At 38.6% G+C, this 24,829-nt stretch overlaps 1 pseudogene; it reads right to left on the reverse strand.

Moving 5' to 3' along the window:
- Positions 1 to 8,940: 8,940 nt before the first annotated feature.
- On the reverse strand, positions 8,941 to 10,038 carry LOC100482791 (annotated as a pseudogene).
- Positions 10,039 to 24,829: the final 14,791 nt, after the last annotated feature.

The following is a 24,829-nucleotide window of genomic DNA, read 5'->3' on the forward strand; positions in this document are numbered from 1 at the left end:
CATCATTAACCATCAGGGAAATACAAATCAAAATCGCAGTTAAGATATCACCTCACACCTATTAGAATGGCTATTATAAAAACAAACAAACAAACAAACAAACAACAACAACAAAAACAAAACCAAGGAATAACAAGTGTTAGCAAGGACTTAGAGAAAAGGGAACCCACTGTTGGTGGAATGCAAACTGGTACAGCCACTATGGAAAACAGTATGAAGTTTCCTTGAAAAATGAAAAATAATACTACCATATTATCCAGCAATTCCACTTCTAGATATGTATCTGAAGAAAATGAAAACACTAATTTGAAAAGATGTAAGCACCCCTATGTTCATCGCAGCAACATTTACAATAGCCAAGATGTGGAAACAACCTAAGAGTCGATTGCCAGAGGGGAGGGTGGCTGGATGTGCGCAACATGGGTGAAAGGGGTCAAGAGGTACAAAATTCCATTTATAAAATAATAAGTCATGGGATATAATACACAGTATTATGGTGTATGGTCACTATGGTCAATAATACTGTACTGTATATTTGAAAGTTGCCAAGAAAGTAAATCTTAAAAGTTCTTATCACTAGAAAAAAAATTGTAACTGTTTTGTGATGGATGGTAACTAGACTTATAGCGATGGTCATTTCATAGTATATACAAATATAGAATCATTATGTTGTATACCCAATGTCAATGGCACCTCAATACAAATTTTTAAAAGACTCTTGAAACCAAAATCTAAGTTCATGTAGCTTCCGTGCTTACTTCCCTGTGCTCCTGCTTTAGTTGGTCTTTACCTTTGCAAATTCCTTTCTTTCTAAACAGCTCACTGATGCCCTTGATATTTTTGAATATTTCAACCAATATTTTTCATTCTTTTAAGTGGACAATCAAGATGTCTTATATGATGAAGCAGTTAGGCAAGGAAATATTCTGTAGGCTCTTAACTACTTAGTGGAATTCAAACGTGTACATCATTGGAATAATTACATTCTGGATTTAACCAAGTCAAGCCATCCATTTGNCTAGATATGTATCTGAAGAAAATGAAAACACTAATTTGAAAAGATGTAAGCACCCCTATGTTCATCGCAGCAACATTTACAATAGCCAAGATGTGGAAACAACCTAAGAGTCGATTGCCAGAGGGGAGGGTGGCTGGATGTGCGCAACATGGGTGAAAGGGGTCAAGAGGTACAAAATTCCATTTATAAAATAATAAGTCATGGGATATAATACACAGTATTATGGTGTATGGTCACTATGGTCAATAATACTGTACTGTATATTTGAAAGTTGCCAAGAAAGTAAATCTTAAAAGTTCTTATCACTAGAAAAAAAATTGTAACTGTTTTGTGATGGATGGTAACTAGACTTATAGCGATGGTCATTTCATAGTATATACAAATATAGAATCATTATGTTGTATACCCAATGTCAATGGCACCTCAATACAAATTTTTAAAAGACTCTCGAAACCAAAATCTAAGTTCATGTAGCTTCGGTGCTTACTTCCCTGTGCTCCTGCTTTAGTTGNATGGGTGAAAGGGGTCAAGAGGTACAAAATTCCATTTATAAAATAATAAGTCATGGGATATAATACACAGTATTATGGTGTATGGTCACTATGGTCAATAATACTGTACTGTATATTTGAAAGTTGCCAAGAAAGTAAATCTTAAAAGTTCTTATCACTAGAAAAAAAATTGTAACTGTTTTGTGATGGATGGTAACTAGACTTATAGCGATGGTCATTTCATAGTATATACAAATATAGAATCATTATGTTGTATACCCAATGTCAATGGCACCTCAATACAAATTTTTAAAAGACTCTTGAAACCAAAATCTAAGTTCATGTAGCTTCCGTGCTTACTTCCCTGTGCTCCTGCTTTAGTTGGTCTTTACCTTTGCAAATTCCTTTCTTTCTAAACAGCTCACTGATGCCCTTGATATTTTTGAATATTTCAACCAATATTTTCCGTTTTTTTAAGTGGACAATCAAGATGTCTTATATGATGAAGCAGGTAGGCAAGGAAATATTCTGTAGGCTCTTAACTACTTAGTGGAATTCAAACGTGTACATCATTGGAATAATTACATTCTGGATTTAACCAAGTCAAGCCATCCATTTATGCTGTATTATTTGCCCAATGGTAAACCAGTGGGCTTGAGTCTTTTAATTCCATTGTAAAATATTCCTTTTTAAAATGAAATAGTTAAAATTAAATTAATTTTGAAATGCAAGTATTAGTTGTAAAATGCTTCAAGAGCAAGCTCCCTGTCTTTCTCATCTTTTATATTCTCTGTCCAGAATGAATAATAAATCAATGGATGAATGATTTCTACTGACAATCTAGCTACATATGTTGATATAAGAATTAGTCTAAGAAAATGAAGAGGCGAGAGAGCAGAGTTTAGTTTATTTTTGCCATTCAGACTGTGACATGTACTGAACCTTGCTAAAACTGGAAACATCTTCATCTATGTAGAAATAGTTAACAAATTTCACAGAAAAGCCTTTATATGAATCACTGTATTTCAGTTTTCTGACTATTGACCTAAATAACTACAACAAAGAAAAAAAACCCTATCCCGTAGTACTGCCAAACAGATACATATTGTTAATGGTATTAAAACTTACAGTCCTGGAATTGCTAAAAAAATTGATGAGGTATTACTTGAAATCAAGGGCAAGGGAAAGAATGCCATCAGTGAAGGAAAAAAAAGAATAAGAATTCACATATGTCCCAACATCAGAGTTGGAGAAAACGAGGCACAGCATTTCAGTTTAAAGTGGCTCTTCAACAAACTAAAAAAAAAAAAGGAAATTCCCAAACTTAATTTCTGAAAAATCTTCCTTGCCTCAAGTTCCTATGATCTTGCAAGTTCATTGTCATTCAACAGATTTATTTAGAGCAGACTATTTGCCAGACACTGTAAGGCATTGAGCACATCAGAAAGCTCATAGATAAATAAGGCAGACAGATAAATAGTGAAATAAATATAACATAATGAAAAATAAAAGCATGCATTGTTCTATCAGCAAAATAATCCACAAATTTATATTCGGTTAAATGCTGGCTAATTCTAACCTAACACTCAGAAACATAGATGTTATTTATCAACCGGCAGCCAATGTTTAATCCAAGATGGTCTAATACAAAATTCACAGTGAAAATGTGTCCCTTGAGGGTTCCTGCATTCACAGGGTGTTGTTTAATTTGAATGAAATGCTACAAGTTGCCTCTAGTCGCTTGCTTCCAACATAAAAAGAACATTACACACTGCATTATGCTGCCAGTCTGAAGCCTGAAGAGCAAAGAGACAAAAGAACAATGAAACCAGGCGCTGGAAATGAGTCTGTGAAATGGAAGCACAGAGTCCCATTTCTAGAAGTTAATGATCATCATCAAAGCAGAAAAAATTAATGTAGAATCGAATTTCAATGGGCTTGGAAATTCCCTGCCTCAAAAACACGACATTATCAAAAAGTAAACAGTAGAAGTAAATAAAACTGGGGTGAGAAAGAGAATGGGGAACAAATGTTATCCATTTAGACTAAGAGTCTAAGGCTACCTCAAGTCCTTTGCAGAAAAAAAAATGCAATCCTTGGTATTGCCCTCCACCCATTGATGGATTCATTTATGTGGCTTGAAGGATCAAGGAAACCAAACAAATGCCTTCTGGAATGTGGCCTGGCTGACTCCAGAGAGGCAGGAAGAAATGCCTGGGATGCTTTTGCTTCCTGGCCTATCTAGGACACTCTCTCCCTTATAATTTAAAAAGTCTTGTTAGTTTATGATCTACACAAAGATGATAAGTACACGAGAATTAATGATCCAAACATTGGTAGTGGGAAGCCAAAGGCTAGAACAAGCAGTCTGGTCATAGAAACTGGGCAAAAAGATGAGCAAAGGGACACAGTGCAATGACAAGCACCATGCAAAGGCAAAGTACAACGGTGGGCATGCACACCCAGGGTCCTATTAAGTAAGGAGCTTGCTTTTCATTCCCAGAAGAATTCCAATTAAAATTACGATACACTGCTAGCTTCTTAAATAGAGACTAGGCTTGCCTTTGGAACATACTCTCCCTTAGTTTGGAGAACAACAACAGCAGTGCGCTATTTCCATTATGCAAATAAAAACCAAGTAACCACCCATTGTTTGGAGGGGTGATTCATCTGGAATTACTTCTAGATTGTATGTTGTTGGTGGGTGAATGGAGAAAGTGACACACCCAGGTAGCTATATACATATACAAATTGTGAGAAACAGGGAGGCGCAGGAAAGGACAAGAGAAGGATTAAAGAGAAGAGAGGAGGGTTTTCAGACTTGATTTGGTTATATTTTTGAAAGATTCTTTTCTTGGTATAGAATTCAAGGTTGACAGGTGTTTACTTTCCTATTATAAAGATGTTGCTCCACTGCCTCCTTGATGGAGTTGCTTCTGATGAGAAATCTGTTATTCTCATATTTTTTTTCCCTCGATACATGCTGTGTCTTTTTTTTTCTTGCTGTTTATAAGATTTTCTCTTTATCATTGGTTTTAGGCAATTTGAGAAGGATGTGTCTTGGTGTCGTTTTTGTGTTTTGTTTTGTTTTTTTCCCCTCACATTGCACTTTATTAATATATAGCTTAAGTTATTGTTTAAGACTTCATTTTTTTAGGTCAGTTTTAGGTTAACAGCAAAATTAGAAAGAAGGTACACAGATGTTCCATATACTCCCACCCACACACTTGCCTAGCCTCCCACTTATCAACATCCCTCACCAGAGTTGTATATCTGTTGCAAATGATGATCCTGCATTGATACACCATAATCAACCATAATCTGTAGTTTACAGTAGGGATCACTCTTGATGTTGAACATTCTTTGGGTTTAGACAAAGGGATAACTACATTTATCCATCATTATGATATCCTACCTAACAATCCTATGTTCCACATATTCCTCACGCATCCCACCAACCCCTACCCTCTTTTTGCTGTCTTCATAGTTTTGCCTCTTCCAGAATGTCAGATAGTTGGAATCATACAGTATGTAGTCTTTTCATATCGACTTCTTAAAATTAATATTATGCATTTAAGGTTCCTGTACATCTTTTCCTGGCTTGATCGCTCATTTCTGTTTAGTGCTGAATAATATTCCATTATCTGTTGTACCACAGTTTACTTATCCATTCACCTACTGAAGGACATCTTGGTTGCTTCCAAGTTTTAGCAATTATGAAAAAAGTTGCTATAAACATCGTGTGCAGACTTTGTGTGGACATAGTGTACAACTCTTTTGGTAAATACCAAGGAGCAGGATAGTTGGACCATAGGGTAAAAGTATGTGTAGTTTTACAAGAAACTGCCAAACTGTCTTCTAAAGTGACTGTCCTATTTTGCATTTCCACCATCAGTGTATGAGGATTCTTGTTGCTCCACATTCTTGACAGCATTTGGTGTTTTGGATTTTGGTTCCCCTAACAGGGGTGTAGTGGTATTTCCTATTGTTTTAATTTGCATTTCCTTAATGACATATGATATTAAGCGTCTTTCCACTATCTTCTTTAGTGATGCACTGTTAAGGTCTTTGAACCATGTTTTTTTCAGTTGTGTTTTTTTTTTTAATTGTTGAGTTTTAAAAGCTCTTTGTATATTTTAGCTATTCCTTTACCAGATGTGTCCTTTGAAAATATTTTCACCCAATCTGTGGTTTATCTTCTCATTCTCTTGACATTACCTTTCACAGAGCAGAGTTTTTAGTTTAATGAAGTCCAGGTTATCAATTCTTTCTCTCATGGTTTGTGCCTTTGGTGTTGTATATAAAAAGCCAAGGTCATCTAGATTTTCTCCTATGCTATCTTCTAGGAGTATTATAGTTTTGTGCTTACATAGAGATCTTTGATCCACTTTGAGTTAGTTTTTGTGAAGGGTATAAGGTTTGTGTCTAGATTGACTTTTTTTTTTTTGCATATGATGCCTAATTGTTCCAGTACTATTTGTTGAAAAGACTATCTTTGTTCTATTGCGTTGTTGTTGCTTCTTTCTCAAAGACTGGCTGACTGTATCTACGAGGGTCTATTTCTGGACTCTCTCTTGTGTTCGACTGATCTGTCTATTCTTTAGCCAATACTATACTGTCCTCATTTTGGTAACTTGATAATAAATCTTGCAGTTGGGTAGTGTCAGTCCTCAGACTTTGTTCTCTTAACACTGTCTCGGCTATGCTGGGTCTTTTGCCTTTCCTTATAAATACAAGAATCAGTTTGTTAAAATCCGTAAAATAACTGCTAGGATTTTTTATTGGGATTCCATTGAATCTACAAATCAAAGTAGAACTGACATCTTGACAATATTGAGTCTTTTCTTTTTTGCTTTTTAGTATTTTTACAAATTTATTTTTAAAAAAATAACAATTGCAATGACATTGATGATCGATCACCTGTACTCCCCCCTACTGCCGGGAGAAAAACCTATATTACTGAGTCTCAAAGGAAAATCAAGACATCATCAGGCACCCAACAGCCAGAAAAAGCTCTGTTGGTCCAGTGGTATAGGCACTGACATGTTCAATGTACCAGTGCAATTAAAATATATACATTTACAATTATCTTGCCAAAAAGCACTCAAGAAGTGAAATAACTATGCATTAAACCAACTATTCACTCATCCGTTCACTCTTTCTGCATCTATGAAGTCATCACAACAGTCACAAAAACAAATAAAAGAACTTCTAATAACAAAGAAAAAAATCCCAAACTCAACCCCCTCACCTTGTAGGTTATTATGATGTGCTAAAATGGTCACAACAGAAGGGCCGTGAGCTACCTGAAATGCAGCAATAAAATGACAACTGAAGCATTTCATTTCAAACAAAACACAGCTCAAACTCATGGGAAAAATGTCTGCAACAATATGAGATTGATATTAGCATGTACAAACCTACAGACACAAATAAATAGCATTAGATCTGAGGACTTTCTTTCTGAGCTCTGCATCTTAAAGACTCCTAAACAAACCAAGGGATAGAAATCTCTCATTGTTTTTAGTGAACTATCATCTGAAAAATTCGGCGCTTACTGAATAAAGTCAATGTCTGAAACCTAAGTCAGGAGCCAGAAGTTTCTAGTGAGCCTACCAAGGGATTGGCCTCTCCTGATACCTGGAAGCCAGGACAGATGACTAGATACCAGGGACGAAGGAGAAACTTAACTTCTTGCTTTCTTTGCATAGTTCTATACCTCTATTGCCACCATTACAATTATTTCCCTTTGTAAAATTTTCTTCAAAGGGTTGATTTTCTTTTCCCTTTTAATTAATTAATAATTTTAATACAATTATAGTGAAATCAAAGAAAGTGCCAATCCTTACTCTTGGTATTTAAATCAAATCCAAATGATCTTCAAAAGAATTAGGTCTTCCTTGTTTCTAGAGAACGCAGCAACTCTTTTCTGAAATATAATCTTAGTTCCCCAAGGTTCAACATCTGGCAAAGAAATAGATTTTCAAGGCACAATCCATTCTGGGATCTATGGCACAATTCTTGATCTTGCCAGCATCACCATTACCAGTAGGCAGCTTATCCCCAGAACGTGGATGCAATGTAGAAACCTTTGTGCCCTACAAGGCCTGTGTAGAAAAGGGGAACCATGGAAACTGGCACCAAAGAATCAGCTGCTAGGGGAAGAAAGAGAATGTTCACTCTCTGGGGCCAGCACAAAACAAAGTGCTACAGGAGTGAAGCCAACATTCACCTTAAACTCGAGCAGGTAAGCTGGAATGTGTCCAGGAGATCATGATTGAACAATGCTTTCCAGATAGAAGTTGTCAAAGAGCAGTTCTCAGACTTCTCCTTTCCCATGCTTGGTAAAAGGTTATAGTATAAATGTAAATTGTTCTTTTCATCTTCATGATCCACCCCAGGCAGCCATCCCCTGGAGACTCGTGCTATGTGACAACACATATGTATATATACTACTCTCTCTTCTTCTGATAGCCTGAAACGTGTGTGAACCCTTCTCTTCCCCAAATGCTGTCACAAAGCCTGTGATTGACAATCTCCAGGGGCACCTGGGTGACTCAGTTGGTTGAGCATCTGACTCTTGATCTCAGCTCAGGTCTTGATCACAGGAACATGAGTTCAAGCCCTGCATTAGACTCCACACTAGGTATGGAGGCTACTAAAAAAAAAAAAAATCTCTAGATCTCTAGTTTGGCTCTCTGTTTAGGAGTTACTACTACAAATGTCCTCAGCACTTCAGCACAGAAGTTGAAGGGTTTTGTCCACTACTTACAAAAGGTAGTTTCAAGGTCTAATACCCTCTAAATTGTCTTAAAAGTAGCAGAAGCAAGAACTATGGTCTGGATGATCTGTCAGCAGACAGACAAACAGACCACATCTTGTCAAAGCTTTAAAAAAAAAAGAGAGATTCCACAATTTATATTTTTGGTGCTTGAGTCTTTCACCATTCTATTCCCAGAGTTAGCTTTTTCTTGGCTGGAATCCAAAATACCAACCTATCGTCAGAGTAGACAGAGATTCCTATTATTAGGATGAATGTATCTCAGAGAATTTATTGTTTCCATGTCATAAGATGGAACTTCCTTTCCTGGAAGCCACCTCTGAATACAAAGTGTCCAGTGAGTCAGCCTGAGATTCCCCCATCAGAGGGACGGATGCTGCTTAGATTCCATGGAAAGGAATGGACCTTTGCTTCCCTGATTGCAGCCTGGGTTGAGAAGTTTGTTCTCCCCTGCTAAGATGGCTGGCTGGCTTTGGAATCAACATAAGTGTTGTGTGTGCACTTACATGCATGGGTCCCCTGCATTATCCTACTCCATTAAATGTCAATGTCATCAACAGTCTGAAATAGGTCCTGTCTGAAAGGGTGAGACAAAGGCTTGTGACTTCAATTTGCCAGACATCGCTGCAATTATAATACTGAGCCACTTATTAAAAACTAAGTTGTTTCTGCCTTATAGAAAAGAGCAGCACAAAATTGTCAGTGTCCCATTGGAAGAGGCGATCAATTCCCTGGAACAGTGGGAAACGATTGTAAGGAACATGACCTTGATCTGCTCCATCACATGGCCTGAGGTTAGGACACTCAAATGATCTGTGTCTTGCTTCTTCATCTGCTTTGTTTGGATCCTGCATATGGGGACTATCCTCTTTCTTTGGAAAGAAAAACCATCCACCTTCGCCATGCTTCCGAGCCATGATTGGATGGTGCCAAGACTCATGCAGGTATTTCCTTCTTTCCTTTGGAATCTTCCCTTCTGCCTCTAGTTGAGCCCAGGCTTGCCTCCTCTTTAGTGTATGTTTGGCCACATGTTTGGCATTCACATAGAGAGGCTCTTCTCTGAGCATCTCTGCCCCAGGAAGAGGGATTCTTTGGATAGCAGGTACAGAGCCAGCACCAGGCACCACCATGACCATCCCTCCTGAACTGACCACATTGCCTGCCACTGGTACTGTCACAGTGACAGCCCCTTGCCCACTGCTGGTTGTGTTGGTGTCAGCTCCTGTCAGAACAATCTGTGCTTCTGCCAAACTGGCTGCTGGGATGGTGGTGGTCCTGAAACAGGGACTGTAACGTGCTGTAGAATGGTGCCGTCTGCATGAACTGGCCAATAGACGGTGGTCTGCCCTGCAGCGATCTGTGACACTTGTCCCTGGACAGCATTCTGCTGCTGGGTCTGGGTCTGGCCAGGAGTGAATGCCATCTGGGGCTGCAGGATGATGATCTGCCGGGTCTGGCCCCAATGGCCCTGCACCTGCATGGCCTGCCCCCCCGGATCTGAATCTGTCCAGGTGGAACCAACTGTATCTGCTGCAAACCCTGGACCCCACACACAGGTACTCGTGTGACAGTTTGACCTTGTGCACCAGGGACAGCTTGGACCATGATGGGTTGGCCAGTTGATGGGATTGATTGGCCTCCACTGCCCTGTACCATTAATGGCTGCCCCTGGACCTGCTGCTGAACATGTCCAGCCTGACAACAGTCTGCCCTGTCCAAGTATTGCTGCTTGCTGTAATCTGCTCCATCATCCCTCCGAGTTAGTATCCTGTCCACAGTGAGTCTCACTCAGGAGATCCCGGAAGACTGTGAAATGCACTCAGTGCCGTGCTCCCCAGGTTCGCTGCGTGTGCTGATTGACTCTAGTACGGATCCAGAAATGCAATCGGAGGCTCCAGCCACCGCTGCTGCCGCCATTGCCACTGACAATATTGTCTTCTTAGGCATGAATATGCAGTATCTCTCCATTTATTTAGTTCTTTGATTTTGTTTATCATTTTTATTTTGTTTTTTTCTCATATAGATCTTATACGTATCTTGTTAAATTTATACCTAAGTATTTCAATTTTTGTGGGTGTGAATGTAAGTGGTATTATGTTTTTTACTTTCCATTTGTTCATTGCTGGTATATAGGAAAACAGTTGACTTTTGTATATTAACTTGTATCCTCAACACTATAAATATTTCACTCCACCATTTTCTTGCTTGCCTGGTTTCTGAGAAGTTTAATATCATTCTTATTTTTGTTCCTCTCTAGGTAAAGAGTTTCCCCCATCCCCCCTCCTCCGGCTTCTTTCAAAATTTTCTCCTTACCTTTAATTATCTGTAGTTTGAAAATGACATGCGTAGCTGTAGGGATTTTTGGGGCATGTATCCTGCTTTGTGTTCTCTGAGCTGTCTGGATCTGTGGTTTTGTGTCTGATATTAAATTGTAGAAATTCTCAGTAATTGTTGCTTCAAATATTTCTACTGTTCCATTCCTTCCTTCTTCTTTTGGTATTCCCACGACACATATGTTACACCTTTTATAGTTGTCCCACAGTCCTTGGATAGTCCATTCTCTCTTTTTCAGTCTTTGTTCTCTTAACTTTTCAGTTTTTGCAGTTTCTATTGATATATCCTCAAGCTCAGATATTCTTTTCTCAACTCTATCAATTCGACTAGTAAGCCCATTAAAAGCATTCTTCACCTCATTCCAGTTGTTTTGTTTGTTTAGCATTTCTTTTTTATTCTTTGTTAGGATTTCCACCTCTCTGTTTATAATGTTCACCTATGTTTGCATGCTGTCTACTTTATCCATTAGAGACCTTAGCATTTTGATTATACCTGTGTTAGATGTCTAGCTTGATAACTCCAACATCCTTATTCTATCTGGTCCTGATGTTTGTTCTATCTCTTCAAATTGTGTTTTGACCTTTTAGTATGTCTTGTAATATTTTCCTGATAGCTGGACATGATGTACTGGGTAAAAGGAACTGTTGTAATTAGACTATCAGTAATGTGATGGTGTGGCATGGGGAATAGAAAAGTGTTCTCTAGTCGGATGATTAGGTCTCAGTCTTTCAGTAGCCTGTGCCTATGGACTATGTCATAGGGTTTCTCAGGGTTTGTTTTTTTTTTTTCTCCCTCTTAGGTGGGACAAAATTGCTAGAGTGGGCTAACATTAGGTATTTCCTTTTTCCCACCAAGAAGGCTAGAGCTGACTGGAGTTGGATACTTCCTTTGTCCCAGGTCAATTAGGCTCTGATAAAAACCCAGCAGGTGTGGTTCTGGTTAATTAGTTTCTCCTGAGGGCAGGCTTTATTAAGAAAGGTAGAGTGCCCTGGGAGGTTTCAAAAATGGTTCCTTTCTCCTCTCCCTGCCTAAAGCAGGAAGGAATTTTTCTCCAATATGTACTATAAGGAAACAGGTCAAGTTCCTGGAAGTAATCTCAAAATATTGTGCCCCTTGGTGTTCTTCACTTTCAGAATGATTCATGCCGAGCCTCCAGCAAATCGTTGATTATGGCCCAGGTTTTTCTATCCCAGACTGGATCCTGCAGCATCCATGAGCCTCTGCTGTGGTAACAGTGACTCCCTGTATCCTGCCCCCGCCTCTGTCTCTCCAATCCGTAGGTAGTGGTTTATTCTTCACCCTCCCCTCTCTTATGAATCCAAAAAGAGTTGATTTTTCAGTTTGTTTAGCTTTTTATGTGTCGTTAGGTTGGAGTGGTGACTTCCAAGCTCCTCACATGTAGAACCAGAACATTTGGTGTAGTTCTCTTCATGTTTCTGTACTTCATCTTTGTGGAGTTTCTGGAATATGTGGATTTATAGTTTGCACCAAATTTAGAAATTTTTCAGTCATATTTTTTCAAAAAAATAGGTATGCATTTCAGTATTTTCCTTTTAGAGCTCCAGTTAAATATATGTTAGGCCAATGGAATTTTTTCAGCAGTTCATTGATGCTTGGTTTTGTTTGTTTGAATTCTTCTCTGCATTTTCTTTTGAATGGCTTCTATTGCTGTGTTTTTACATTTACTGATTTTTCATTGGCCAAAAGATATCATAGTATATGAAAACTGAGGAACATCTAAAACACCAGGTTATGGGTTCTTCAGTCTACTTTAATAGTCATGCTTCCAGGAAATTGGTATGATTAGGTATCTATCAGAAGTATCTAAGAACAATCTCCTTTGAAATTCTGATAATACTGGTAATATTAGAGAGATCTCCATTTTTATCCATTACAAAGAACACTGTATGGAGGAGGGTAATCTAGCATCCCTGCTGCAAACTGAGATCACAGGACCTCACATGTGATGCTGGGAAAGCTTTTCTGCTTCTCTTCTTCCTTGAAGATGATGAGCTTCTTCAGTAGGAAAGGATGGGAAGGGCGATTGATGTTGGTAGTATTGATATAATTCTGATGTAAGATCAAGGCCATGAGATTTCTAATTGTTGACCAAAGCAGTAACTGAAGGCAGCATAGGCTTCTGACATGTTTGTCCAATGGTGAATGGAGAAGATGGTCTCATGTGTAACTAGTCTCCTGGCACATTTGTGTCAGTGAAGAGAGGGGCCCACTGAATTAGGATTTTTCCAGCAATGCCACCCAACGTCTTGAATCTCCAGGGGAATTCTTAGAGAGTTTTAAAGAATACAGTATGAAGTTGTAACCTGGAAGGATTTTTTTAAAAGCACTTGTTGTACCTCTCTGATTTGTCCAGGGTTTATAGGTAAAGCTATAGAGCAGGCAGCCAACACTCTCCACAACTGACAGGAGTGATTATGGGATTGGGGTCCTCTAGTTCCAAAGCTTCTGTGACCACCACGTCCACTCCCCACGTTTCACCAGCAATGCCTTCAGGTTTCCATATTTGTTATAGATTTAGCCATAATGTCTCAACATTTCGATTTCAGATCATTGGAAAAAAGCACAATGATTTCAATTTCTACTTTAGTTGGTGGGTGAGTTGTATTCCCATGTGCCTCCAAGTTTTACTTCTCCATCCAAGAGCAAGAATACAATAAGTTCAGCGCAGTGGACCCTGTTTTAAGAAGGCTTCGGGGATACTCCCATTCTCCTCCTTGCCCCACCTTTTGCAAAATATGGATTATTGCTCTGTGAGCATAGATTTTAAGTTTTCATAGATGGCTTTAAAATATACATTGCACCCTGAGTCTTAAATTATTTTTCTAATTCTGTTTTTACCATTCATTCCAATTATATGAAAACCTAGCTTCAAACTGTTACATACTAGTTCCCAGAAAGCATCCCTCTCTTTTAGTTGCCCATCTACTCCACCGACACCCCCCCACCCACAATGGATCCTGGATTACCTCCAGCTCCCTGCTATCATAAATGGTGTCATGATGAACATCTGAGAATATGTTCCTTTATGGATCAATGTGAAGATTTCTCTTTTGAGTTTTATCTTCTGTTAATTGTCTGTTCTTATTCTTTTGTTCTCTTGTTCTCAGTGATTTGCAGCAGTTCCTTAGTTATTCTAAATATTACTTCATGGTTGGCTTTATATTTTGGAAATAACTTCACCCAATTCTTCATTTCTCTGTTGCTCTGTCCATGACATCAGGATTCAGATCCAAATGCAGGGAATAAGGAAAAACTGGGAAACCTTGCATAGCTCTCAACTATCGGACTCAAAGGAATTGTTAGTGTCTGTCTTACATTTTTCCCCAGGAAGGCTAGTTCCATCAAGATACTGGGTGAATGACTTCACATAAACCTACGAGTATAACCTGAAATGGAAAACACAGCCTTTAACAATGTTCAGAGGTAAAAATGTGAGGTGTTGCCAGAGGTGTTTTTACCATAAATATATCTTGGTTTCATTGCCCTTTAAAAAGCCATCCAAACATACCCCCTGATAATATGCCTATTTAGGCATATAACCAAGCCATGTGTTATAAATCATTAAACATCAGAATGAGGTCAAGGTGAAGAAACAAGAATGCTGGAGACGTTTAGTGCGTTCATTAGGGTGGGTGTCCAGGAAGCCATTAAGGTGGGTATCCAGGGAAAAAAAACATACAGCTACTGCTTTCAAGAAAGAAACAGAAATGCAGCAAGGTGTTAAAAAATAGTGTCAGTGAATTTCTTAATGCTGAGAAAATTCTAATTCCTTTGAATACTGATTAGAGTGCAACTTAATGGAAGAATTTTACATTGTAATGTTGAAACATAGATTTGGTGCCAGGTATTTCTTTCATATTAAACTAAAGTAGTCCATTTAAATCTCCTTTTCCAAATGGACATATTCCTAATGCATAAGAAGCACCATTGAATTGACCATGACTTAGTCTTTTGCCCGTATGCCTTTGATTAAATTAAGTTTTAGTGATGTGGTCATTTCTCTTGTTTTGCTTCATTTCTCACCAAAGAAGTACATATCCTATTGAAAAGGTTAATGTTACCTTGGACTGGATCTTAATATAATTCTCTGCTAACGTTTCCTTTTCTGAAATGTACCATGTCATATCTCATATGTTAAATGGCAGTGTACCATCAATGCCACAAATATATTAGAAACATGTATAACAGGAAGATCTAGACATTGGGATGGCCATAGAAAGGGAGGTAAAGAAAGAGATAAAGATGAAGCTAGAGATAGATTTGTTTCTAGCTGCAAAAATCAAAAAGGATTTTGAAAGTCTGTATCTAATTCCTACATTAAGACTCAAACAATTTGGACGCCTGGGTGGCTCAGTTGGTGAAGTGTCTGCCTTCGGCTCAGGTCATGATCCCAGGGTCCTGCCTCTCCCTCTCCCTCTTCTTCTGCCCTTTACCCCACTTGTGCTCTCTCTCTCAAATAAATAAATAAAATCTTTTTTAAAAAAGACTCAAACAATCTAGAGAAAACCGTCTTGTTTCAGGACAACAGGTATTCTATCATTCTGTGAAATTGAATTCTATCACTGTGAGACTGAGTCAGTTGAATTTGGTTATCATAATAGATAGCTTTCAGAGTTAGGTTATTTTTAGTTTAAAAAAAAAACAGGACTTAATTAAATATTAGGTAAACTACTGATAGTTATTTTTCCCCACTACCATGACTTCTAATGGTGTTGATTCAACGAATTATTAAGACTCTTATTACAATGTGGAATAAATTTTAATTGTATCTTCAGGATAGATGTCAGAGCTATTAGCACATATATTTAAATGAATAATAATTTTTGTTGGGAATTATTAGTAAAGAGTAATAGTTAACCTGCAGATTATTGGAAAGTTGTTTTAAATTATGGACTTAGAGAAAACAAAGAACAATTATGAAAGAAGTGGAAGAGAAGAAATGTCTATTGATCCCTTACATGTACCAGTCTCTGTATTAAGAGTCTTACATATGATATTTGTTATCTAACATAATTTTCATATCTAATCCCCAAAGAGACTTACATCTCATTTTCCCACATTTTTACAGAGACAGATCATTCAAGGCAGATGTAACTGACTGCTGCTGCATGTTAATTAGTTTTCTCCTCAACAATAGGTGTTATACAAGTTTTGGAATAATAAAGGGGAAGGGAGTGGAAACCTCTAGAAATTTCTGGAAGTCTTTCTCTCTCCCTTCTTTTCTTCCCAATACGCAATAGTGTGTGTTACATTCTTTTTCTTATGTGTACGGAATAAAAAACAGATTAAGTTCCAAAGGTCTGGAAATAAAAGAACAATTCCTACTACTCACATTTCAAAAGATGTAAAATAAAGCTCTAGACCTAAACGCACATTCTCCAGAGTTGTACTATATATAGTGTACACACACACATATTATGTTTTAAGTAAGACTATAAATAATTGTAATTAGTAAGAACTATAACTACAAAATGTATTTCTAATTCATTGCAAGTATTATTATTTGGTCAGTGGAAGGAATGAAAGATTCACCTGCTCATTTTTGACTGAGTTAGAAAGAAATTAAATACACAAACAGAAAATATCATGAAATTTACCTTTCTGCTAATGTGAGAGCTGAGCAACTTCAAATTCATTAAGAAAGTATTAATTAGAAATCGTACGGGTAATTCTGTTTCCTTAAGAATCTGGCCTTGTGTTACTCCTTTTCTCTCTGGCTAACAAATATGTTCAAGTCTCCTCTCACTGAACACACAAAACCAAACCAAACCTCAGCAGTCTTTCCACCTGAAGACCCTCTTCCCGTATACCATGTTCTTCGTTGCCAAACTTCCCAGAGCAGGGGTGTTAGCCACAGATTCATTTCTTCTAAGAAGAAATTCTCATCTCAGTGGGAACTGATATTCTCCACCTCCTCCCTGAATCTCTTTCCCTCCTTGTCTCCTGAAAGGCTTTCCCTTGTTGGCTTATTTCTCATCTCTCTGTTCTTTCACACTCCCTTTGGTCAGGTCTCCCTAATTTTCCAACCCCTTAAATGCAGACTTTCCTAAAGTTTGTATCTTTGGACACTGCTGTGGTCTAAATCTTTGTGCCCCCCCCCAAAATAATATAATGAAATTCTAATGTCCAACGTGACAATGTTCGGAGGTGGGGCCTTTGAGAGGGGCTTAAGGTATGAGTGTGGAGCCCCTCGTGAATCATTAGTTCTCTTACAAAAGAGACCTCACAAAGCTCTCTTGCCCTTTCTGCCCTAGATACAAGAATTCTGCGGTGTGGAAGAAGGCTTCGTCCATCCATGCTGGCAACCTGATCTCAGACTTCCAGGCTCCAGAACTGTAAACAATACATTTCTGTTGTCTATAAGCCGCCCATTCTGTTATTTTGTTAGAGCAGCCTGAACAGACTAACACAGACACCTTCTCATTTTGTTCTCTCTTACGGATCTGAATTTTCAACTGCCTACTGGACGTCAAAAATATCGACCCAGTATATTTCCCCCCCAAAAAATCTGTTTTCCTCCATGTTATCTATCCTATTATACTAGATAGAGTTATTCCAGCTGCTATCATACATAACCTCTCAAAATATTGGCTTGTACAACACAAGTTATTTCTTGCACATATATCGCCCAAAATAAGGGTTCCTGATCAGTGGGCCATTCTCTGCCATCAGTGATTCAGACTCGGGCACCTTCCACCTTATTACGTTGCCATCTTTAACACTTTGTTTTCAAGGTCACTGAGATGTCTTCATTGAGCCATTAGAAGGAACAAGAGCATGGGAAAGAAAGCAAAAGTAATTTTGTGGCCTTTTCTGAAAATGATGCACATCACTTATTGTCACTTTCTATTGTCACTCATGTATGTGGCATATCTAAGAAAGGTGTGTTAAACTGCTCTGCTGCCATAACAAAATAGCACAGGCTGGGTGACTTTACAGAAATTTCACACAGTTCTGAAGGCTGGGAGTCCAAGATCAACGTGTCTGGTCAGAAGTCTTTTCCTGGCTTATAGATGGTCACTTTCTCATTGTGTCATCACATGGGTAAGAAGGAGGGGGTAGGAAGAGAGAAGTAGAGATGGGGGAGAGGGGAGAAGTAAGAGAAGAGAGTCTTCTCATCAGGCCACAGTCTGATCAGAATAGAGCACAGCTGTTATGACCTCACTTAACCTTAATTACTTCCTAAAGACCCTTTCTCTATATACAGTCACTTTGGGGGTTAGGGCTTCAACATATGAATTTGAGGAGGTCACAACTCAGTCCATATCTGATCTAACTGAATTCCCAGGAAGAAGAGGAAATGGGTTTGGTAAATGGCTAGGCCAACTCTACCACAGTTCACCCTTCTGCTCATCAAATATCTTTCCACCCTTTCTTCCCCACACAAATAAAACCACTTGCCTCCTCCTTAAGGGATAGAAGCCAAAGTGTCTTCCAGTAACTGCACCCAACTCAAAGTCCAGAGTCTCTGGGTGATGCATGTTCCTCTCCAGTATAAAAACGTCTTTCCATGGTCCAGTGACTTATAACCTAAAAATTCACATTGTCTGCCTCCCTGACCTCCCCTTACACACATGCACATATACTCACTCACATCTAATATGTAAGTTATGGCAAGGACAAGATAGCCACAATAAACACTTTCATTTTAAAAAGGAAAGAATTGAAAAAATAGTCACCGATCCATAGCAATGATGAAATTCTTCCAGAGGAATTTTGAGAAACCTCTGTCCTGTCCTGGCAGTGGGGGGGTTGGGGAGGTGGAATTTCCCTGCTTCTGATCTCTGGAGGCAATTCCCTTGTCCATTGATCTCTGTATCCCCTGGGCCTCATCAAAATGAAAATTTAACTCTATGAAAACTCAATGAAAAGGACAAAAAGTCAAGCCACAGTTTGGGAGGAAATTATTACAAACCACCTATCTAAATGTATAAAGTTCTCTCAATCCTGTTCAACAATAAAAAAGATCAAACAGTAAAATTAGAAAATGGACAAAAGACATAAACAGATATTTCACCAAAGAGGAGATACAGATAGCAAATAAGAGAATGAAAAAATGTACATCATTAGCTATTAAATAAAAGCAAATTAAAGTTCAAATGAGCTGTAACTACCCTCATATCAGAAGGGCTAAGATAAAAAAAGAGTGACAACTCCAAATGCTGGTGAGTCTGTGCAGAAATTAGATGACACGTACATTGTTGATGGAAATGTGAAATGGTACAGCCACTCTGGAAAATAGATTCTAAAAAACTAAACATGCAACTATCAAATGACCCAGTGTTTACACTCCAGGGTATTTATCCCAAAGAAATGAAAACTTATGGGGCACCTGGGTGGCTCAGTTGGCTAAGCATCAGCTCTTGACTTTGGCTCAGGTCATTCATGATCTCAGGGTCCTGAGATCAAGCCCCACATCAGACTCCATGCACAGGGGAGGAGTCTGCTTCAGGATTCTCTCTCCTCACTCTCCCTTTGCCCCACCCCCCCTGACTTGTATGCATGTGCTCTCTCTCTCAAATAAATAAATAAATCTAAAAAAAAAAAAAAAAGAAAGAAATGAAGACTTATGTTCACAGAAAACCTGCATGAGGCTATTCATAGCAGCTTTATTTATAATAGCCGGAATCTATACTCAGCCCAAATACCATTCAACAGGTGAACAATTAAAGAAACTGCGGTACCTCCATACTATGGACACTACTCAGCAATCGAAAGGAACTATTGGTACAACAGCTTCGATAAATCTCTGGGAAATTATTTTGAGTGAAAAAGGCCAATCCTGATAAGTTAGAAAAATTGCAGCAATGGAAGACAGATTAGTATTTGCCAGCAACTGGGGAAAGAGAGCAGAAGAGAATGGGTGTAGTTATAAAAGCAACATAAGAGATGCTGCGGCATTGTACAGTTCAGGATCTTTACTGCGGTCACACACACACAGGTGAAAACTTAATACACACATGCATAACAATGAATAATACTGGAGAAATCGGAATAAGATGAGTGAATTGTATTAATGTCAATATCCTAGTTGTGATATTTTATCATAATTTTGCAAAATGTTAGTGACTGGGGGAAACTGGGCAAAGTATACAAAAAATTTCTCTGTATTATTTCCTACAACTGCATGTGGATCTGCAGTGCCCACAATTAAAAAGAAAGATTATTAGGTTAAAAAAAAAAGTTTCTCATTACAAATTACTGGAAGTTACAGTGGATAAAAACTCTCCAAGATGAACGTGATTCACTTATTTTCGAAAAGTTCATTCTATATTGCATATTATGGGAAGGAAAGGAGCTAGCCTCCATTCCTCCCGAATACATTCTTAGCATTGCATGCAAGATACTCCTTACTTGATTCTAAAATACTTTTCCATCCCCTTCATTTCCTAGATTTTTTAATGCTGCTTACATTCCAGCCATGTCTATTTGCCAAGTATTCCAAGCACTTTCAAGACCCTGTGCTCATGTGATTCTGTCGAGCTGAAATAAGTTTTCCCACCGTCTAATAAGATTCTTATCCTTTAGGGGCGCCTGGGTGGCACAGCGGTTAAGCGTCTGCCTTCGGCTCAGGGCGTGATCCCGGCGTTATGGGATCGAGCCCCACATCAGGCTCCTCTGCTATGAGCCTGCTTCTTCCTCTCCCACTCCCCCTGCTTGTGTTCCCTCTCTCGCTGGCTGTCTCTATCTCTGTCAAATAAATAAATAAAATCTTTAAAAAAAAAAAAAAAGATTCTTATCCTTCAAGGCCTATTCTGATGCCACTGCCACGAGTGGAGCGCTCATTGGTCCGCCTTGTCTGAATCTGACTCCTTATTCTACATTCTTACAGCAGTTCATCTTTTTACTTTGCATCTCCTTTTACACATTATTCAATATTTGATTAACCAGGCCAGCTTCTCTCCCTCCTACCATTTACAATACATTATAAACTCCTTGAAAAAGTAACTGAATCACATTCATCTTTGCGAATTATTATCCTCTGTAACTCTCAATACACTCCTTTGCATGTAATTTAATATCCACCGAAATTTATTGAGCGCCTGCCATTGCCCAGCACTGTTCTAAATGCTTTCCGTACATCAAAGAATGTAATCCTCAACACAAGGGAGGTCTTATTATTTCCATTTATATGTGATAAAACTGAGGCACAGAAAGTTTACGTGCCTTGCCCAAGGTCACAAGTATTGCAGTGTGCCCGTGGTCACGTTCACACTTTCCACCATCCTGGAATGCTGCTTCTAATTAGCATTCAATAATTGATTATCTGATACAATTAAGGAAAGCTCTCTGAATAAGTTATATCGACTTGTTTCCCAGCAAATTAGTACTGTTGATTGTTGGTTATGTGCCAGGCACGGTGCTGGCTGCTGTCACATCAGCTCATAGAATCCTGCTGTTCCCACTTGATAAATGTGGAAAAATGAAACCCAGAGATATTACATAATTTAGGCTACATTGCCCAGCTCATAAGGATTAGGGCTTTGTTTGTTTTCTCATTAGATCAGTTACAAGTAGGAACAACATAATGATTTGTGAAAGCAGGTGAAACAAATTAAATGATCTGTTTCTAATAAAGTAATTAAGTCCATAGTAACCAAACCTCTGTTTGTATTTTTTACAAATTCTATTACCTAAATCTGTTATTTGATCTGGCTCTGACACTAAGTTTTCTCAAGTTCTCGATGTTCTAATGAGCTGCTGTGAGGTATAATACTTTAAAATTAATCAGTTTTATAAAATGTTTAGAAGAACAATTACATATATGAAGTTGATTTCCTTTGTCAGAGAATTTACTTAAAATGCTGGATGGACTTCCAGTCAACCAGCACTTAATATTGGATCTGTTTCCTCCTGCCTCCTCCTACCCTGTGCCTAGGATTCTGTTGAGCATAAAGAAAATCTAAAAAAGTATTCAGCAGCTTCCTATCCTTTAGGGACATTTAAATCCACGGAATAGATGTTATTTCAACTGTTAATATTATAATTCACCCTGGTATGTGGTCTTTTCTGATGCAATTATATGTATATGTATAATTATTTACATAATTATGGGAATATGTAATATAGAATAGATAAAATTATATATGGCTATGTGTATGTATAAAACAAGGTTCCTTCTTCCCTTTCTTCTCCTAACGATCTTCCTACTTCTTATGTTCCATAAAGGGAAGAAGGAAGGGGGGTAAAGAGAAGGGGGAATGAACCATGAGAGACTATGGACTCTGGGAAACAAACTGAGGGCTTCAGAGGGGAGGGGGGTGGGGGAATGGGATAGGCCAGTGACAGGTATTAAGGAGGGCACGTATTGCATGGTGCACTGGGTGTTATATACAAGTAATGAATCGTGGAACTTTACATCAAAACTAGGGATGTACTGTATGGTGACTAACACAGCACAATAAAAAATTATTATAAAAAACAAAACAAGGTTCCTAAGAAATCTCAAGTTTTCTTTAAAAATCTGTAAAAACTAATTGAAAGAGAAGGGCATGGAGCTACAGAACTCCAGATTTACCATACAACATTGTTTTCCCTACAAGAATTTCAGCAACAAGCATGGCTTTTATCGCAGGACACTCTATGGTGCATGTCACTGCAAGTTAAAAATAATAAATTGGTGGATTAAAATCTTTTGCCTCTGATCTGGAATCCACATATCCAGGTACCACTTCTCTGGATTTTCAGCCTTCACTTTGTCATTTTGCTTCTATCAAAGTTCAAACTCCCCAAAGGTAAATAAGAGAACAAAAGAAAAATGATAAACAAAACACCCCCAGGGGAAAGGGCAGAGGTGCCTGAGAGCAAAGCAGCAACACTGCCCACTCATCTGCAAAGGGGTGGCTCCCAGTTGCAATGGGCATTGTCATCAACTGGGATCCCCTTAATGTCAATCTTGTTCCTCCATTAAGTTGTATCACAGTCAAGTAATGAATACTGTCAGGGAAATTCATGTATGATCAAAAGCTTTTTTATGTGTGCTATGCTTGACTGCATTAAGAGCCCAGCACAGTGATGAGAGAGGGTTCAAAGAGTCAGCAAAACCTTCATGAGAAAGTAGAATTTTGAGCTGGGCCATGAAATAAAAATAAAAAGATGAGATGTTCTGCGAAATGTGTAGCTGACATGAACATTAACTCAGCAGGAAACAATACTTATAAGAAGAGTTTTAAAAAGGAGAAATGAACGTGGAAACCCGGAACGGGTGTGGTACGAAACTCATGTAGCTGACGTGGCCATTAATAATGAGAATTTTACAGAAGATACCTGTAGCCACTGATAGGTAAGGGCAATTAGATGGGAGGCCCTAGGGAGTGTCCGCAATCTCACTACCACTTTCCAGAAAAGTAACTCTCAGCTGAATTTGTCTATACCTACAAACATTTATTAGCAAACAGACAAATAAATAGAAACCTATCTTTTTAAAGATATTTATTTATTTATGAGAAAGGGTATGAGTGGGAGAGGGGGAGCAGAGGGAGAGGGCCAACAGACTCCCCACTGCGCATGGAGCCCAGTGCAAGGGGCTTGATCTCAAGACCCTGAGGTCAGGACCTGAGCCAAAATCAAGAGTCACCTGAACAGCACCTAGGTGGTTCAGTTAGTTAAGTGGCTGCATTTGGCTCAAGTCATGATCTCAAGGTCCTGGGATTAAGCCCCACATTTGGCTCCCTGCTGGGTGGGGAGTCTCCTTCTCCCTTTTATTTTCCCTCTGTACTCTCCCTCTCTCTCTCTTGCTCTCTCCCTCAAATAAATAAATAAAATCTTCTAAAAAAAAGAGTCAGATGGTTAATCGAGGGGGCTCCAAAACCCGTTTTATGAGGTCAAGACCCGGCTGTCTCTTTAGGTGCTCTAAACATGACTAACTGACATGAAAGGGTCACTAGAGAGGAAACTAATAATTTTTCAAAGGCAGGGTCAACAAACCTTCTGTTTAGCCTGAGACAACCAAACTTTTCTGAATAGGAGGCTGCCCACAGGCAACATTCGGGAATCAAGTCATGGGCACCAAGCCATGGGCACCATACCAAAGGGTGGAGACTACTGGGCCTGCTGGATTCTTACACTCTATCCATATATCTGGCTTATTCACACATCTAGAACACAATTCATTTCTCTAGCAAAAACTAATTTCTAACATTCATTTTGCTAATCAACAAAAGCCTAGTGTTGATTAGAGCTAAAAATAGTTGAAGAGCTCCTAGGAGCTCTCTCCTCTGAAAGTGCCCTTTTGATTAAATGCCCACCTCACCATCCCTGAAGTGTATATTCCTCTTTGGGCAACTAAGCGCTGTCCATGTGGATTAAAGATAATTAACACACTTCTACATAACACACGGTCTCTGATGAAGGATTTTAAAAAGTAAATCACCCCGACACAGCAGGCGGGAAACAGCAACAAATGTTTTAGTGAAACAGAGTGTTTGAGGCAGAGAGAATGTTGGCAGAGGTAGGGGAGGGCAGAGTCTCTTGTATCCCTCTCTGATTTCATCTTATTTTATTTTTCCCTCCCTTCCCCTGTGATCCTCTGTTTCATTTCTTAAATTCCACATATGAGTGAAACCATATGATAATTACCTTTCTCTGATTGATTGACTTATTTTGCTAGCATAATACCCTCCAGTTCCATCCATGTCGTTGCAAATGGTAAGATTTCGTCTTTTTTGATGCCTGAGTAATAGAAAAATAAGCGACTTCTTAATGGCTCAAAGAATGGCTTCAGTCAGGAACTTCAAACTTCAGGCCAAAATTAACATCTTTATCCAAAATTGAAGAAGAGGGCTCTCTTTCTTTGAAGTTTAATTTTTTAAGTTTCTTTGAAACATCACAGTATTTGGTCTACTTACATCATTTCTAATCAATCTAAGACTATTTAGTGAGCTTTCACAGTGTCCCTGGACTTGCATGTAAAGATATTCTATGAAAAATGATCCACATTGTCTGAGTTAATCATCTATTGGGATGGGAATACAAGTTTTAGAGGAATATATGGAAAACCTGGGAACATGGAAAAGCTTCAAGTATAAGGCTTTGGGTTTGCTCATTTTATTTTTTTAAGATTTTACTTATTTATCTAAGAGTGAGAGAAAGCACGAGAGAGGGGAGGGTCAGAGGGAGAAGCAGACTCCCCATTGAGTCAAGAGCCTGATGCAGGACTTCATCCTGGGACTCTGGGATGACGAC

This window comes from Ailuropoda melanoleuca, chromosome 5 (assembly GCF_002007445.2).
Source record: "Ailuropoda melanoleuca isolate Jingjing chromosome 5, ASM200744v2, whole genome shotgun sequence".
In the NCBI taxonomy this organism is placed as follows: Eukaryota; Metazoa; Chordata; class Mammalia; order Carnivora; family Ursidae; genus Ailuropoda; species Ailuropoda melanoleuca.